This window comes from Polyodon spathula, chromosome 2 (genome assembly GCF_017654505.1).
Source record: "Polyodon spathula isolate WHYD16114869_AA chromosome 2, ASM1765450v1, whole genome shotgun sequence".
In the NCBI taxonomy this organism is placed as follows: domain Eukaryota; kingdom Metazoa; phylum Chordata; class Actinopteri; order Acipenseriformes; family Polyodontidae; genus Polyodon; species Polyodon spathula.
This window is the reverse complement of record NC_054535.1, coordinates 96149382-96157287: the sequence shown is the minus strand read 5'-3', so window position 1 is coordinate 96157287 and position 7906 is coordinate 96149382.

The window sequence follows — 7906 nt, the reverse complement described above, 5'->3', positions numbered from 1 at the left end:
CTCTTCCTATAAACATTCACTAAAAATCTGTATTTTACATTAGCATCTTGGAAATGGTGTCCTTTTTTCAGAACACTCTGGGGAACATTATAAAGTACTTCAGAAATCATATAAACTTTTCACATTAAACATTTCACATTAAAAAAAAACATTTTTAACATTAAGTATTTGTTTATTATTATGCATTCTACTCAGAGATACATGTATAAAAATGTGTTGTTACTCTATGACCCGAGGGACCTTACAATACATCCTGAAAATTTTATTGAGACATATTGATGTTTGGGCAAATTACAAGACCTGAGTTTTACCGGAGTGATTGCAGTGACATAATACACATTTATAATACACAATGACACAATACACGTTTATTCTCAGGGTCTTCATAAGCAATAACGGACACTTCTCTGGATTATTTTCTCAAAATAAATATTCATAAATGAAACCATTACCATTATTATCAATAATAAGGAAAAAAAAAACTTACCTCACCAATTTAGTTCATGAAATAGTATCTGCTTATACCACTCTTTTATATTTATAAATATATACCATACTAATTTCTTGATCTTGATTAGACCACTAAATTTCTATTTATATATATTCTATATATATATATATATATATATATATATATATATATATATATATATACATAATAATGTTCTACAAGTCAAATACATCAGATGTGCTTTCACATTTTTTCTTAGCTGTAAACAAGTTATTTTGTCATGTTTTGTTTCTCTGTGCTGTTGAAAATGTGTCCATCCTTTAAAAATGAAATGCCCGTCTGTGACAGAGTGTGGCAGTGTTGCTCCGCCCCGCACGGGGAATTGCACTTTATTAATTCACGTGCAGTTGTACCAAGACTCCAATTGAATGATTGATTAGCAATCGAGTCTCGGTACAGCTGCATAAAAGCAACATGTTTTCACTCACTTGGGGTTGTGTGGTCGGTGAGTGGAGAAAGGGTGTGGAGAGAAGAAAGTAAAAAAAGTAACATATATAATAATAGCAGCTCACCGTGTTTGTCTGTGTAGTTTGTTTTTGTTTGTCTCTTTGTTTTGGCTGCCAGTGCTGTGTCCTGTGTTTTGTTTGTCTTTGCAACCTTTTATTTTCTGCTCTGTTTAATTATTAAATGCTTTGCAAAAACAATCACTCAGCTTCACCAAACTCCACCTCTCCGTTGTTTATTTCCTGGTTCCTGTTTCTGGTCTGACGTCACCCACTACAGCCGTCTTTGTGACACAGAGACAGAATGATTCTTGGTAATAAATCTCCCTCCCGACCTGTGGGGGCGTTGTGTAAAGGGAACAGAGTGACCTTGTCTAGATGGCCAGATATTTAATTCCCAGGGTTACACGAAAGTCTGTCATCTAGAAAGGGGAGGAACTACGATACACTAAATCATCGACCCGGAAGGGAAACGATATGACAGCCGTGGATTGGAGGAGTGGTTGCACTTGTTAACCAAGGGGATGTAATGAAGTAATCTGTTCCTTTGAATGGTTAACGCTGAACCGGAAGAAAACCTGTATTGTTATCATGAATGTTTTGTTTGTTTGTCATGTCTAAAGAATTGCCTGTTTGTTGTTATAAGATGGCTAACACGATCCAGAGCTGTCGCCAAAGGCCAGCACTTATCCAAACATCACTGCATCATTCTTTACAATTAACTGTATTTGCACCACGAGCACTATAGCACTCACTGTGGACTTGTGATTGTGTTTGTGTTACGTGCGGGTATTAAAGATCGGGACTATTATTTTGGGACCAAACCGTGGATTAGAACAGAGCAGTACACGCAGCTGTATTGCCTGTTGTCATTATTTACTGTCTTTTGTCATCAAACCATTGGAATATAAAAATAAAACATCATTGCACCTGGATTATCTTTGTCTGTTTATTAATTACCACAACACTACTTCCCCTCATACTGTTAGCCACTTTGCCACACCGCCTCAGTGACGTCACAAAAAAAAAAAAACAAGAAGGCAGCGATTTTCCTTACCTATTTAATGTTATGTGTTAACAAACTGTACTGCAAATTACGGTGGCCTAGCAATTCACAGAAACGAAGTGCGCTTTTTATCCTGTTTACCCTATCACAGGCCCAGAATGACACTGAATGTGCTGTTTGTTGTGTTGCTTAGAAATGCGTAACATAATTTGGGGAGTTGTTTGTGGACAATCTGGACCATCGTGGACCACAGGTTGGGAATCACTGCTCTAGAACTATACAAGCTCATGGGAAATCAAAAGGATCTAATGTAAATGACTTTACAAGGGTCTTAATTGGTGGCTGCAATTGTCACAAAGACAGCCAGAGTGGGTGGCGTCAGACCAGAGCCAGGAAATAAACAACAGGAGAGAGGTGGAGAAAATAAATGGTTGTAACAAACACAAAAACATAGGACACGGCACATTCACCAAAACAAAAGAGACAAACAAAATGGACTAACACTACACAAAACACGGTGAGCAGATATTTTAACTTTACGTTATTATTTTATTATTTATTACCTCCGTCTCCAATCCCGTTCTCCACTCACCGAACACCCAACCCAGAGTGGGTGAAAACATGCAGCTTTTATGTAGCTGTACCGAGACTCGATTAGCAATCATTCATTCAATTGGAGTTGCGGTACAACTGCACGTGAATTAATAAAGTGCAATTCCCCGTACTCACATATTGTTACTTTTTACTTGCACGTGAAGTGCTGTGCACATCCTCGTGCCTAAATGCAAATATACATTTTAATGCACAAGATAATGTGACTCAGCGGTTAAGTCAGTTGTAACAGACTGGGAGGTTTGGTCATGGTCTAGGCTGATTCAAACAATAGATTTCCAAGGGTTAAATAAATCCTGTAAAGTAAATCCTGCTTCATTAATTAAAGAAATGAAATAGAAAAACATGGGAGGTAGAGCAAGCCACTCGGCCCTCAGTGTATCTCCCTCTGGAAAGGAGATGGGTAGTCAGTACTGGTTTTTGCTATATGATTTTATCATTGAAAAAATGATTTTCAATAATTCTTAAGCAGACTTCCAAACTTTGTGTGCTGTACTGTAAATACAATTCTTTACTGGTTTTTCCATTATACAGGTGTAATGTCCACTGGGTGCTAAATTCAGATGAACAAATGTATTATCTACAATGATTTACTAGTAATAACGCCACAACTGCTGTGACACACGGTATTGTATTTTTTGTCATTCTATCCTTTCAAAATGATCTTTTGGGGGGGTCTCAATTTATGTGGTAAACAAGCAATAGTTAGATAACTTAAAGGGGAGTCTTAGTAAACCACTTTAATGTCCTGGGAGATCAGCCAGTATACATCAATGGAAATTGCCAGGATTTCCCGCCTTGTGCAACACAAGTGACCTGATAAGATCTCCTCAGCCTTAATAGGCAAATGTTCTTGTGTATTAGATTAAATCTCATCCACATAACTCATTCAGTTCAGTAGTCAACTTTACCATTATTAGTGAGCTGGAATGTAAGACTGCGCTGCCCTTGTTTTTACAACAAATCTCGTCCAATCAAACCACCACGACTTCCAGAAACCAATCAAGGAAACTTAATACCAAGCCTTACTCTAAATTTAATTAGTTTTGTATTCTTATGACTCACACAGTTGCAGGTCCCTTGAATGAAACTCATAGAGATAAAAATAATCTGTTTAGCAATGGGAATTTGGTTCAATGCTTTCCTGTCTTAATGCAGTTCACAGCACCATAGACTTAAAAGGGTTACTGTTTTTTTTTTTTTTTTTTTTTTTTTAATTAAGCTGAGAGGCATTTGTATTCTATATATATGCACTATATATTCAATATTCAATAAAAAGGTCTGGCCTCGTGTGAAGCCAAGAACTTAAATGACCAGTCAGACATGCATTAAAAATCATGAAATATCAGCGGCAGGAATTAGTAATTTACTGTCAATGTGGCCCAACCAGATACAAACTAAATCAGTGCATTATTAAATTGTGAAATAACAGAGGAGTACTGTATTTCACCAATAAAAACGAAACAATTAAGATCAGGCACTACACCAGAATGAAATAGGTAGAAAAAAAAATCTATGTACAGAAAGGTGTTTTGGCTGACACAGCTATTTCCACAAGGATTAAAAATGCACAGAAAATACCTACATGTTTTGTATTTTGTTCTTCTACATTTCAATGCTCCATCATTTGAAGCTTAGTAAGTCCCAATTTTATGAAACATAGAAAATATGTTTGAACTTTCTGACAGGCTGAAATTGCAATAGTTTATCAGGTACTTATTTTGACTTAGAACGATAGATACTGTTGGTATCTTTACACATGGAACCATGGCAACCATTTAAACACTTGGTTACAAAGCTTTGCAAACCCAAGATAACTTGTATTTGTACTGTTATATCCTGTAAGTATATCTGACAGGGTAGCATCATGGCCAAGCTCTTACCGCCAGGAAGAGAGACTCAGAACCCAAGAATGCTGCACTTTAATAATAAAACAATACAAACACTAAACAAAACACATTAACAAACAAAACGGCACAAGGGCCAAAACAAAAGATCTATGCAAAAGATTTCACAGACATAAACACAGCACAGCAACATAAAACACACCACTCCACGTCTATCACCAACATTACGTCTCCACTTATTCCAAACTAACACCCATGATCACCGTTTTTATACACCTGTGGCCTGAGCCTAATGAATCATCAATTCAATTTTTGGCTCCAGCCACATTCCCACATGTTTTTTCAGGGAGGAATTTAATCCCCTCCCTGCCAAGAATATTCCTCACACCTGTATACCAGCAGGGCTTTCACCCTGCCACACTGCCACAGTACACTTGAGTTCTGTGAGAGGGGTTTGCCTTCAAAATGTTAGACTCATGCACTGCTTTCATGGTGCAAAAATGCAGGAGTACTTATTGAAGCCAGGGACTCTTCATTTTATTTTGGACTGCTATAGTGTTCTCCTGCAGGTGGCACCCTTCTCCTCTCCGGTAGGGTCACAGTAGGTTGAGAAGCAGCCTCTCTTCTGACAAATTGAGTTATTATTAACTATTTTCCTGGATTCTGGCAGACCCTATTTTAGACAGACATCTATTGTCTGTTGCTTATTGTCACTCAAAATCTACTACCTTTTTTCAACTAAAATGTGTCATTTTTAACCAAGTTATATCCCTATCCGGCTGTTAAGAATATGCAAGTTAGCAGGAATCCATTCTGCATATAAGACTACAGCACGGAGGCCATAAATATTATGAACCTGAACTCCGACGCGAGTGCAGAGCGTTAATCAGCTTTGCAAAGACTGTTCAAAAACACAGCAGAGGTTCAGGTTGGAAGCTTAGAGAATTTCTAATTTGCTCATTTTGAGTGTGCACTGGAGAACTGCTTACTTTGTTATTCACATAAACCTTAGAATAAAGGGTTTAAGCATGTGGCGCCAAATTGTATTGACATGTTTTTCTAATTCAGTAGGATCTATCACACTAATCTATAAAACAGCCACCCATTAAGGCAATGAAGACGGCCGAGAGGTAGTGCGGACCAAGCTGAGGCTAATGCTTTATGGTTCATACCTTTTACATTATGTTGATTGTTATAATTCTGGTCTTGCTGGTTGCTGAAGTGTGCTCTATTAAACGAAACAAAAGTGTGATTTCTGCATTTGACTCATACTATAAATATCACAGTATTACACAGTAGGTCTTCACTGGTTTCCCTTAATGGTTTTGACCAACGATAGGACGTATATATATATATATTATATAGATATATATATATATAATATATATATATATATATATATATATAATATATATCTATATATCTAGGACACACACACACACACACACTGAGTTCAGGTTTCAGAACAATGATGAGCTAGTTGATCTCCTGCAAATCTGGCACAGGAGTAGTTGCACCCACAAATAATGTATTGCCTATAATATTGGCAGTTTTAAGAACTGAAGGGGTATTTACTTAAAAAAAAAATGCAACTTTTTTTTTTTTTAATTATAGAATATGAATACACGTTTCTACCCCTCAGTATTTAAAGTTATGAAAAATAAATAAAAAAATAAAGCAAAGCAAAAAACCATTTAATAACATTCACATTACTGACAGTTTAAGTTGTTTCTAAAGGAATATAACCAAGAAACCAACGGGCTTGAATAAAATCGTACAACCCAATCTGGTACTCCCACCCCATCATTGGTAGTTTCAGGCTGACAGATGCCTGGGTATTTTAATCACCGGCACTATTTAAAAGACAGTGAGAACACTGAAAATGCAGAGTCGTTAAATCTCAAGGCAGACCACTGCATGGCACCCCTGCTTGGATGTCAGTATCTAACACTATATACTGATATACTATTATTTTTTAAATAAAATCCCATGATATTAACAGTGATACTAAGTTTAACATCCCATTTTAGTTACAAGTGACATTGTGATTCCACAATTATTGCTTCGATAGCACACTTCCATTGATAAAACATGTCTTCTCCTGTTATAGAAAAACAAAATAATTATCTTTCAAATTATTTCATCTCAGCATAGTACTGTTCATTTATTGATGTTTGAATGGTCTTTGATAGAGAACATATTGCTATGAACCATGCTGAGCTCAAACGTTTTCAAAATAAGTTTCATGATATAATGAACTACAGAAGCCAAATTTACATGAATGACATGTGGGTAATAAAATTGCTTAATTTTGTACAGCTTATTTAATCTACCTTTAAGCCACATAATGAAAAGAAAGCAGGGGAAGGGTACAAACAGAATTACAATTATCAAGATATAAAATATAACTTAAGCTGTTTAGCATATAGGTATAAATTTCTAACTCTAAAGTCTCAGATGGCCACACAACTCACAGCTATGTATTTATAGTAATCTAATACAGGTATGGGTGATTTGCCACTGTAGCTCTCAGCACATGATTCTCCACCCTCTGAATCCACAGACCCTCACACACCTGATGGGTCCTCTTATCCCCTCCTTCGACACAGACATAGAAAACACAGTTACATTTGTGAGGCTCGACCAATCAGCGGCCAATGACCTTTACAGCAATGTAACAGATTATAACATTCCTCACTCAATCAGGGTCTTGTACAGCCCTATGGGGTTCACGTGAACAGCACCTGGTGACTCCCATGTAGACTGCTGGATCCAGCGCCGAGTGCCAGCACCCTGTTGGATGGTGCAAGCAATCAAGTCCTGCAAGTTAACAGTTCCGGATTGCAATACAGCCACAGACAAAGCCGATCCACCTGCACCGACCGCTGCAATATGACATATCCATGTTATTCTTGATACTAGTTTGGCTATCAGATGTCCAAAATATATGCATTTGACACATAATTTCAGACAATCTTCTGCACACTAACCCATTTTTAACAGTTTTCCAGTGCATTTGGAAATGGTGTAACACTTTTACACTTTCTTATATCTATACTGAAAATGTTTCCTCTATTTAGAAGTTTTAGGTAAACTTTATATATAGAAAACATCTAAGATAATATGTGTGTTCATTCAGCTGGATGAATATTTATTGATGTGCTTGTGTAAGATGATGTAAGCTTGACTGCAAGGTACTGTTAGGTTTCAAATACCACAGAATTCTACAGCATACATCCAAACAATAACCTAGTATTAGGCTACCAAAACTGTGAATGCTACTTTTCACTTGTCAAGTATGCACCTTGGTTTTTTGGGGATCTGGCCCATCCTGAGACTGTTGTTAAAAGTTGCTGTACATTTATCTTATAGATTAGCCACCATGTTGTACACAAGTATCAATCAATCAATTAACCAACCTTTATTTTATATAGAACCTTTCGTTATGGACCACCATCACAAATCACTTTACAAGAGTATAAACAAT